The sequence below is a fragment of the Clupea harengus genome, chromosome 6 (genome assembly GCF_900700415.2).
Source record: "Clupea harengus chromosome 6, Ch_v2.0.2, whole genome shotgun sequence".
Taxonomy (NCBI): domain Eukaryota; kingdom Metazoa; phylum Chordata; class Actinopteri; order Clupeiformes; family Clupeidae; genus Clupea; species Clupea harengus.
This window is the reverse complement of record NC_045157.1, coordinates 6,260,279-6,272,328: the sequence shown is the minus strand read 5'-3', so window position 1 is coordinate 6,272,328 and position 12,050 is coordinate 6,260,279. Positions and strand designations below refer to the sequence as shown.

General features: G+C 40.1%; 1 long non-coding RNA gene across 1 annotated transcript; it reads left to right on the top strand.

Annotated features, from left to right (window-relative positions):
• Window positions 1-4,333: 4,333 nt before the first annotated feature.
• Window positions 4,334-6,174, top strand: LOC116220750. Its single transcript, XR_004163833.2, has 6 exons — window positions 4,334-4,458; window positions 4,706-5,060; window positions 5,161-5,265; window positions 5,354-5,461; window positions 5,704-5,768; window positions 5,853-6,174. It is a non-coding gene; the product is annotated as an uncharacterized LOC116220750 (long non-coding RNA).
• Window positions 6,175-12,050: the final 5,876 nt, after the last annotated feature.

Sequence of the window (12,050 nt, the reverse complement as noted above, 5' to 3'; positions counted from 1 at the left end):
CTTATGGAGAGGTCATGATTGACTACGTGATCAATGACTGTTGCCCTACTGTAATTTCATTAGAGCATCTTACACGAACGCCACGTCCCCTGACAGGGGCCCCTCTACCCTACCACGGCCTCTTCCTTGTCCTCGTCCTAGTCCTTGCTGAGGTTGTTGGTGGCGGCCTCCTCGATCCATGCTTGGTATCAACTTCAATCTTTTTACCTCTTTTAGAGGTTGAGAACTACTTGATTAGTTGTGCACAGAGAGTTCACACAGGTGCTGACGATATTTAGAATATAGAGAGCAGTTTCAGTTGGCTGCTACTAGGTGTTTGCAATGTGTTGACATGGTTATTCAATTAGGTTTTGTGTCTTTCTCTGAGAAGTGTGTTAACTGTTTTGAAAAGTGTGTTAAAACTCAAAGAAATTTGTGTGAAAGCAATGAGCAATTCGCTAAATGTGTGAAAGCAATCGAGAAAAACTGTATTACAGTTTTTCTCAAATGTTTTCACACATTTAGCGAATCATGGGTCAACTTAATCTAATGCTCACATCTACTTTGCACAGCAAGAGTCTTCTCTGGCGAATGGGTTAACTATTTCTCATTGCTTTCACACAAATTTCTTTGAGTTTTAACACACTTTTCAAAACAGTTAACACACTTCTCAGAGAAAGACACAAAACCTAATTGAATACCCATGTCAACACATTGCAGACACTTAGTAGCAGCCTACTGAACCTGCTCTCTATATTCTAAATATTGTCAGCACCTGTGTGAACTCTCTGTGCAAAACTAATCAAGTAGTTCTCAACCTCTAAAAGAGGTCAATAGATTGAAGTTGATACCAAGCATGTTTCGAGGAGCCACCAACAACCAACAACCTCAGCAAGGACTAGGACAGGACAAGGAAGAGGTTGTGGTAGAGGTAGAGGGGCCCCTGTCAGGGACTTGGCATACTGTTGCATCAATTGTTTGTACGTTCGGCAATGACAATGACACTTTTCTGGCCTTTACAGTCAATGTACCGTACTGTATTTTACTGTATTTGCACTCTTGGCAACAACCATTTCTATACTTTTGTAAAGTGTGTTGCCACAATACAATGTATACTGTAGTTTCACTAAAGTAATTTACAACGAATTCTGATTACTTTATATTTACAGTATTTATAGCCTATTACACTATTTTTACAGAATCAACACACTGGCCCACACTGGTGGCAGGGGGAGAATGTTCACTGCAGAACAGATTTGACCTTTTTACTGTATATTGAAACCTGTAATTTTGACTTCTTACAGAATATACATGTAATGTGGAAAAATGACTGCAATAAATATTTTTGTGTCAGAATGTTTGCCATTTTGTACACAGTAGAGCAAATATAAGTCAATGGTGTTGACAGGTCCTTGTTTAGAATATATTGTATAGTGTTTAGCAATACAAAAAAAGAACTACAATATTTTACTGTATACAAATTTTCAGATTTCAAATACTTTCTGACAGTATATTCCCTAAGTAAGAGTGCTCAGTGCAAAACCCAAATTGTAGTATGTTGGCAGTGGTAAAATAGTCAATACTGTGAGGGTGTTGCACAAAAGTTGAAGTGATGGTTACAGAGGTTCATATTGATAGCTGTAGTTTGAATTTTGTTATCCATTGTTAAATAAATGAGAAAACATACATTTTCAATTGAGCACAAATTGTAGGTTTTGATGGAAATGTTTGGTTTTAAAAGGTGTGTGATAAGTTTTGAGAAAGTGGTGTCATTCTGAAAACATCATATAGTGTTTTGGTCATTTCAGCTTCTGTTAAGGGCTGTGTGTGAGCTGTTTTGCAAAAGTAAACAGTGAATGGAAAAATGTGCCAAAGCAATCGAGAAAAACTGTAATAATAATACAATATTAATTTAAAGTTGTATTTCACTACACTTTACCAAAGTATATTATTGGGTAATTACCACAGCTAATAAGTAGGTGAGTACAGAGAACAGTGGATTATTAATTCTCTAAATGTATCTTAATGTGTGAGTTTTGAACTATACTTAGATAACAGGTCTGTGACTTCCTTTGTACAAGTTGAGGTTTTGTTTGTGTGTGTGTGTGTGTGTGTGTGTGTGTGTGTGTGTGTGGGTGTGGGTGTGGGTGTGGTGTGGGTGTGGGTGTGGTGTGTGGTGTGTGTGTGTGTGTGTGTGTGTGTGTGTGTGTGTGTGTGTGTGTGTGTGTGTGTGTGTGTGTGTTAAACCACAGATACGTATGTACGCTCTGTTCTTTTTGATGTTTCTGTTTCTGACCTGATGAAGCACGCACAAAGTGGAGGGGGCCCCGTCCAGGCCCAGGGGCCCATGGTTTCATAATCCGTCCATGGCTCAGAGCCCTGTGGCTGTTTGTTGATCATTTTCTCTCTCTCTCTCTCTCTCTCTCTCTCTCTTTCTGTCTGTCTCTCTCTCTCCCTTCCTCTCTCTCTCTCTCTCTCTCTATTTGAGGCCAGCCCCTGTCCTCCTGCCCTGCATCATGCTCTCATGTTTGTTTCTCAGAGCGCTGGTTGCTGTATATCACTCAGACGCCATGGCTTGACCACAGAGGATTCTCAGCCCCAGCGGGTTACAGGGGCATTATTTACTAGAATCAACCTCACATCACTGAACCTGGGGTGATAGGGCGTTTTCGGTTGCCGCCCCCTCCCAGTGGAAATCATTACCACACCATTTAAGCTGGAACTCCCTGCGCGGCTGCCTTTTTCAGCTGTGACGGACACGCTGGTATGTCCAGCCCCAGCAATGCACATCCTTCTCTTTAGCTCTTTACCGTTTATTGAAGGACACATGAAGGACACACTGAATAAAAATGTAAGGGGATCTAATCTCTACATCACATATTGGGTGAGGGGGGACAAATACAGTAAAACAGACATTGGCATTCACACAGGCATGCACACAGACAGAAATAATGATGAGGAACCCAGGAGCACTGAGATGAATGTGCTCCCACAGCTGCTCTGACTGAAAGCAGATACACAGAAACAGAGAAAAACAGAGTTTCAGTACATAGTTTGTTTATAATCTGAGCATCTGTAGGTAGTCTATAGGGGACCATCCAAATAAAGTAAATCTCTGAATACAAAGGGTGAGTGTGAGCAAATACAGTAAAACAGACAGTAAAACAGGCAGGGACCTACACACAGGCATTTACACATAACACACGGACAGAAATAAAGTGATAACAGAAATAAACACTAACATTATCACAAACAGGCAAGCACGAGTACATTCTAAATAGAACTTTAGACACAGAATTTAAAATTAACATTCTCACTAACACACATGCACAGCATTATGGGGTGAAGCCACATGACACACATACACAGAAGGGCACAACCCCAATTGCACACTACAATATGTTGGAGGGCTTCACTCAAATATGGCCTTTCATTTCCTGTACAAGATAGAGGAGTGGGTTCTAGGCCCAGGCCTGGGTAATAATACACCAGTACTGATGGAAATTGGGTACTGCTAGCTACATCAGAGGAGACAAACATTAATAATCTATCAAATGTACATCATGAAAGAATGACAAAACACCTCATTGAAGATTTCTGCAAGACTCACATCATGGCCAAATGAATCAAAAAGCAATGTTAATCTGTACAAAGACATTTAGATTCTTTGTGTTTTACCAGATGTACAGGCAGTAAACTAGAAGAATGCTCTCTGATCTTTTGACACTGTGTACAGTAACAGCAACCCCTGTACCTCTAGTGCAGTTCACTGCACCACCTACTGACTTTTCTACTTTGGTTTGTGTTATTCAAAAGACATGGCTGCCTATTCAGCCAAGATATTTTGTGTAGATACTCCAATTAGTTCAGAACTTGTTCAATTGCGTTGCTTAACAAGCAGAAACGTGAGTGAAGGACTATGATAGTTTTTGTATCAGAATCTTAGGTTACAATGTAGGCTGAATTGTCTTTTATCGCTATCGTTATTGTCTGTCACTAACAAGGAATATAGCTACCTCCAATACTGTGCTAAGGCATTGTTTATGTCATCACATTGCTTGCATAAAGTTACAGCAGCAGTACATAGAATTAAAGCAGTCAGCTCAGGTGCTGCAATGCTGTGTTCTGTGAATCTGTCATTAGATCAGTATATTATTTGATTGTTCATCTGATTGACTTGCAGATTTCACCAGAGATGGTTCATGCTAATATGTGTATGACTTGGAGGCTGGACCTAGTCGCCAGTGACATCACCTGTTGGTTCATTGGATGGAAAATTCAACAGGAAGTGGGGTTTTTTTACACACAGAGACTAAGTCTTTCACTCAGCACTGAATGTACTTGAAACAAAGCCATTCATCTGTGTGTATTGTCTGTAGTTCGATATTAGTGGACTTAGTGCACAGCGAGTAATCAGTGAAGAAACTCAAACTGTTTGAATAATGCTTTGGATACTTATAATCCTTCTTATGAACATGTGTAAGTTCATTTAAAATACAATTATCTGTATGATTCAAGATATTTTATTTATCATAATAATGATACTACTAATCATAATAATACTAATTATTATTATCATTGTTGTTATTATGATTAATTATTGCATTTTAAAGATTTTTTTCTGATTGGTAAAGTAATTGGTGTTTCTGGGTGTAATGTCTGATGCAATGCTTTGACTACTACATCATGAAATTGACTCATATGCTTTACCCTCATACTTTTCTAGACAAAGCGTATGATGTTATTCAATTAAACCGAGTAACAGAAGCTGCACCTGGAGATACAGTGACTTTAGATTGCTTTTCCCCTGTGGCTTTCAAACACGAATCACTGTCCTGGTACAAACAAACTCTGGGACAAAAGCCTGTTTTAGTGGCTAGGACTTATGGTGCCACTATAACCTGGAATCCTTTGTTTTCTGAAGACTCTAAAAATGGACGAATGAACATACAGCACTCTGAAGGAACATTTACATCTGACCATCACAAACGTCACATCATCTGATGAAGCAACATTTTACTGCACATTGTCAGTTTTTCAAGAGGTGAAATTTGGAAACGGAACGTTTTTGGCTCTCAAAGGTAATACACGTGTTGTTGTTTTTAACAGAACAACCCAACAATTCAAGAGTAATGAGACATTTCACCCACATTTACATTTACTATTTTCTTTAAAATATAGGACACAGACAGTTTAACCTCAGCTTTAATGATGATAGAGCATTCTTCTGCGCAGTGGCCAACTGTGGACAAATGAACACTGAAAAGAAAACAGTTTTGAACACAGGTATTTGTTTTCAACAAATATGATTATTGCAGATAAGGAGCATAGAAGTGTCTTTACACACAGCATGTTGTTTTCTGCTGTTTTTCAGAAAAAGCTGTGGATCCTGTTGTTTATGGGTTGGTTGCTGTGTCAGGACTGTGTTTTGTGCTCATATGGTCCTTAATTTACCAAGACAGGAAACACAAACATGACAAAGGTATATCATCTGTTAGTTATTAGAATGCATTACATAAGCATGTCTCAGTGAGCATTGTCATGACTCCAAGTACAAAATAACAAACTTTGAAATGTTTAAAAATGACCTGAATATGCACAGTTACATTCACTCTTTTTTGGAAGTAACATACATTTCCAGTTTTATCAGATAAGACTTCATGATCGATAATTCTACACAAAACTTTTAGTTAATCAGCTAATTTTTCTTTTCCCTACATGTAGACGATGCCACCCATAGAGGCTACAACAATAGAGATGACCTTGATCATATTACTGAACAGATGCCAGTAAGTTTCATATTCAGTGTTTTCATGTCAAAGAAAATTCCAACTGTTAGACTAGAATTACAATGCCATGCTTGTTTCCTTTAGATATTGATCATTCCAGATGGCAATGTCTTCACATCTATTATCTACAAAGTCAAGAACCTCTAAGTGCTGCCCTTTCAGCTTTCATATCTGTTACCTGCTCCACCAAGTTGGCCACCAAAACAGACACACGCACGCACAAACATTACTATTTTTACTGCTCCTCCCCCTTTGTTGCCTACATGTTGCCTCGTGTCATTTTGTAGTAACTGATGAACATAGATTTTGCATGGTGCCATTCCTTCCCTGCTGTACATAGAGAGCTGTATTGTGACCACATGCAACAAAAAAGTGCCCTTTCTGCTGAATAAAAAAATATAAAATACAAATGTTTTGTGTCCCTTGAAATGTACTCCTCAGTTAAATAAAGAGGTGTTTCTATTTTCTAATAACTCTGTGTGCAGCAATGTTTGATTCTATTCGTGTATAAGTCAAAAACTCGCAAAAGGGACAGGAGAGACACCGTAATGCTGTTTCAAATCTACACAGCCTTTATTCTTCTTGATTCTTACCATGTGTACAAAGCATACCTCCTTTTGCATTGTTTAAACTGACACACTATGTTTTGCACACATTGCTATGAATCGCTCCATCTAAATTCTCAATGTCTGTTCAGGTAAACTGTCATAATTTAACAATGGCAACAACATCAATTATTTTACTGAGGATTCTCTTCAATGACCCCAATTATGCATACAAAACAAACAAACAAACATAAATCCAAAACACAAACTGTATTCACTTATCCAAACACAGTATTCACTTATCTAAACATTGTGTTCACTTATCTAAACACAGTGTTCACTTATCTAAACACAGTATTCACAGCAGGTAAGTGCTCCTTCTCTCACGCCCTCTCCTCAAGGAATGAGGCATCCTTTAAATAGTGCTGCCACCTAGGATACATTGGTCCAATCAACCCTAATTGGACCCAACCATGGTAGTGGGGGGGAGCCCTGCTCAAATTTCCAGTGCAGAGCGGTGAGAAGAGGGAATCTCACAGTTCCCTTCATTAACATGATTGTAGAAAACACTAAATAAGTTTTTCATGTCAAAAACAATGTATGGTCATTTATGAGATGGCCAGCCAAAACGGACGGTGGACTGGTCGACCAGTGACGGTCAACCGCAGCGACTTCTTGCCACTCATCTGGTCTCTCTGTCCTGGGCAAGTAATGGGGCAGACGTGGGGGATGGTTGACCCAGTATCCACCAAGGCTCAACATGTAGTTTCACAGGTCACAGTTCAGGTAAAGTTCATGTGCTCAACCCAATCAGCCGAGCCAGAGCTGTTCAGGTAGGAGGGAGGAGACGGTGTCTGAGGGTGACAGTCCTCCCGCTGTGCCTCCCTGCTTCAGGTTGACACTGGCTGCGGTGCTGTGGTTCACTTCACTTCACCAAATGTCAATTTGGTAACTCTTCCTTTTACTTTCCCCCAAGTATTTACCTGGTAAATATATGGTAAATTATAGTATATTATTGGGTAATTACCACAGGTAATAGGTCGATGAGTACAGAGAAACTACAGTGGATTGTTAATTCAGCAAGTTTGTCTGTTTGAGAGTTTTCGTAACTATACTTAGAGTACAGTTCTGTGACTTCCTTTGTACAAAATGTACCACACCTTGTGGCAGTTGAGGTTTTGTTTGTGTCATGTTCCCTGTATGTTTTAACTAGATGCAATTGTCATATGTGAGTATTATGTGGGTGTTGAGTGACTGTATGTTTGTTATGATGTTGCTTATTGTGTTCTGCAGTTGCCGTTTCTTTTAATTAGGACCGCTCACTTTCAGAACTCTGCTGGCAACGCCCCCTTGACTGGTGCGCCTCGCAAACATCTGATTGCATGGTACAGGTGCGGATAATTATGTCTGATTGAGCCCCTTTTTAACATGAACACTGAATAGTCTGTGAAGGCTGGACGTAAAGCAGGATTACTAGAGAGGACGGAGGAACCAAGTCGGGGACAGAGCTTTTTGTAGTTGTTGGCGTTGCTGGATTACCGGACGTCTGTTAAACAAGATCCGAAGTTGATTGTTTCCCTACTGCTTTGGAGTGGAGGCCGGTGAGATCCCCGTCGTCTGCGTTCGTGGGTTGCCAGGAAAGAGCTGACCGGAGTCGTCCGTTTGACTGAGAGAAGCCTGATTAAATATTGACTGAGAGCGAGATTCGTCTGCTCTCGGTTCAATGGTGAGTGTGCCTTGTCCGCTAATAAACTGAAGAATTGCGTATTAGCACCATACAGAGTAGAGTTTCACGGACTATCACAAGTAGCTATTTTCTTTGGGTGGATTTACTTTTGGTTGATATTATTACCTTTTCGTGTGTTGGCTATTTATTTTCTGTTTGCTGTGAGTGTGTATTGCTACTTGTGGAGATACTGGCGATTTCTCTCTCTCTGTGTGTGTGCGAGTGTGCGTGATTGACAGACCAACGTGAGCAGCTGTGGTGCGGTGGTGGATGCTGACGGACTTTGCTTGCGGACTTTGGATACGGCGGACTCTTGGACATTGTAGACTGTGGTTCCTTCGGCAGTGGCCTACGGCCTGATTCATATGGACTTGTGTTGTATTTATATTTTAGTGTTTGTAATAAATTGTATATTTTTGTATCAGAAACGAAGTCTGGATGAATCTGTAGTGCTGCTCCCACCAAACAAAGAACCTAAACCTAAACACTAAACCCTAAACACTAGAACTTTAAACTAGAGGCCCATCTCTATAAACTGGGTGGTGTAGTCGGTCTACACTGCCGTCCTCCCGTCACACAATCATCCACATACACACAGAAAGGGACACGAAACCTTGTAGCTTGTTCTACAACTTAGCTAGTCTGGTTTATTAGGAACGTGAATTTATACAGGACAGAGGTGCTACCTGGTGGTCACCATAAACGAAGCACATTCTCCTTCGTACATAACAGTTTGTATGCATGAGTGTGTGTTTGTGAGTGTGTGAGGGTGTCTGTGTCTGTGTATGTGTATGTGCGTGTGCGCTGAAAGGGCAGCATTTCATTGTTTTGCAGACACTTTGAGGTTCTTGACTTTGTAACATCATCGTTTTTAAATGCATGCTATAAAATGAATAATTTTTAACTATAAATGCAAGATGTTACTGGAAGTACAGTACATGTTTTGCCCTGTACCCATTTTGTAGCTTCATATACATTTTTTTACAGACATTATACACAGTGTCTTGTGTGTGTTTTTTTTTTAAGGCACTGTTGTTTAAAATGGTGAAATTAGAGCACTAAGGTGTAGCCTACGTTGTATTTTCTGTGCACACTTTGTGCAAAATTGACAACACAATTTGTTGTGTTTTTACCGAATGAACTCAACCGCAATGGTCATTTCCAGCAGACAGTTATGTACCACTGTAATGTTAAAGCGACATAATACTGATCTATGCCCACCAACCTGTACCTAAAGCACCTCAGGCCTGGAGTAGGTTAGAAGGGGATCGATGGATGGTGATATTTACACAGTAATGGAATTGGCTCCACTCCAGTCAAACACCTAAACAGATTTAGGGCTTTTCAGAGTACATCCAGAGCTTGAGCCCCAGAAGCCATCTGTGGATGTGGATGTGGATCTGTGTGTGTGTGTGTGTGTGGGGGGGGGGGGGGTGTTAAACCACAGATACGCATGTACGCTCTGTTCTCTGTGTGTGTAACAGCCAATCTGATTTCATTTTAGGGTCTTTTTACAAGCATACATATGAAACAACACGACATATGAAATGAATTTGGTGACAGCGTTATTGAACGTGTGAATGTGTGAATGGGTATTGATACGTATGAACACCATTTTTTTGTTTTTGTGGACGTATGTGTGTGTGAGTGTATAGTGCTGTTTGTACTTTCAACATGATGCATCAGACCTGCGTGCACAGCAATAGACTAAAAGAGCACGGCTGAGGAGACCAGGGCAATACAACTGTGACAAACAGAAAAGACTGCATAAAGACTGGCCTCTCAAGTTCGCACCTGAAAACCACACAGGGTCGAGAAGTTTCCAGCCACCAACTTTCTCAGTATCAACAATGTTATTTATATCATGGTGTCACAGCAGACTGGTTGCAAACACCAGGGGAAACTTCACACATCTCTGAACCCCTCTCTTTACAGACACACCAGGACCCTGCAATCACCCATCACTAACCATCACCCAACGCTCCATCCTCACCGAGCACATTTACTTCTATTTCTGCTTGTTCACCTTAGTAATACAATTTTTTTTATATATTATATATTAAATTGTGTATTGTGTGTTAATCTGATTTAGTTTTGTGGTTGGGACAGGACAACAACATTACATTAACACTATATACTGTAGAGTTTACAAAGCTTTAGCAAAGCATAATCAGGCATCAGTTTGTTTACTAAAGCTTGTTACATCATAGGAAGTTTGTGATTTTCTTTACTCAATACCATCAGGGATGGATTACCGAACGGGCCTACTGGGCCCTGGCCCAGGGGCCCATGAGCTCAGGGAGTCCCTAAGCCAGAACCTCTGCGTGAAGTCGCTGTTATTAACTTTGCTTGCTGTCAATTGTTTTTAGACTCAAATGTATCTCTTATTTGTGGTTGAAAGCGGTGTATTTTGTTAATTTGCTGTTGGCTTTAATTGAGTGTAACTGCGCTGTGTTAGAAAATGTGTATGTGCGCTTTAAATCATGTTGAGGTACAGGTGAATTAGGTTATTGTGCTGTTGGAAAAAAAATGTCATTACATTTAAGTAATGTTTTGCCAGCACGCAACATGCTTAGATGATTATGGTCATTGGTTTGATTCAGAGACAGAATACATACAGAAAAAAAATCAGCCCCTGTAGTAATATAATATTTTTTTGTTTATCTCATATATCTAAAATGGTGGATAAAGTTGACTATATGAATCGTATTACAATATATAAATATCAAAATTAATAATTATAATAACATATTCATTTAAAATTGTATTTCACTACACTTTTTATGGTAAATATATGGTAAATTATAGTATTTTACAGGGTAATTAACACAGGTAAAATATATGTTTGCACATCAATGTGTGTTGCATGCATGCTAGTTACCTGTGGCCCACTAGCTCAGAGCCCTGTGGCTGTTTGTAGATCATGCTCTCTCTCTCTCTTTCTCTCTCTCTTTGAGGCCAGGCCCTGTCCTCCTGCCCTGCATCCTGCCCTCTTGTTTGTTTCTCAGAGCGCTGGTTGCTGTACAACACTCACACGCCATGGCTTGACCACAGAGGATTTTCAGGCCCAGCGGTTTACAGAGCCGTTATTTCCCAGAATCAGCCTCGCCTCACTACCCCCCCTAACTCTGCTGTTTGTGCTTTCAACGTGATGCATCACTGTCCTCAGACCTGCATGCACAGAAATAGACTAAAAGAGCACGGCTGAGGAGACCAGAGCAATACAACTGTGACAAACAACAAAAGAAAAGACTGCATAAAGACTGACCTCTTAAGTGCACACCTGAAAACCACACAGGGTCGAGAAGTTTCCAGCCACCAACTTTCTCAGTATCAACAATGTTATTTATATCATGGTGTCACAGCAGACTGATTGCAAACACCAGTGGAAACTTCACACATCTCTGACCCCCTCTCTTTACAGAGACACACCAGGACCCTACAATCACCCATCACTAAGGCTCCAGCCTCACCAATCACATTTAGAGATAGTCCTGGCCTTCTACTTCTGCTTGTCCACCTTAGTAAAACTATTTTTGTAATATATTATATATTAAATTGTGTATTTTGTTTTAATCTGATTAAGTTTTGTGGTTGGGACAGGACATCCTTCTGACTTGGCCTGGATGACTGTATGCTCCTTTATGCTGTCCATCTTCAGCATGCAATTCATTGTGCTGCGAGTAGAGGCTCATTTATCAAATCTTCCATTCAGTTTGAAAGCTTCATATTTAACAGCATTATATGATTATCAGCGCTGCATGTGTGACCTTGTAAAAATCAATTGAAGCAGCTTTGTGGGTCAGGAGGCAATAGAGACTGTGTATTATACTATACTTATGAGTAATTCACCTAATAAGCCTATAGGGTCATTCCACACCAAACGGGACAATGGCTCCCACTCGACCGTCTCAGATTTGGCTGAAAAAAATCAAGGTTGTTCATACACTTCTTAATAGGTATAGTCCAAAATATTAGCTCTCTACTCCCAATAGTTTTGTCACAAAAAGA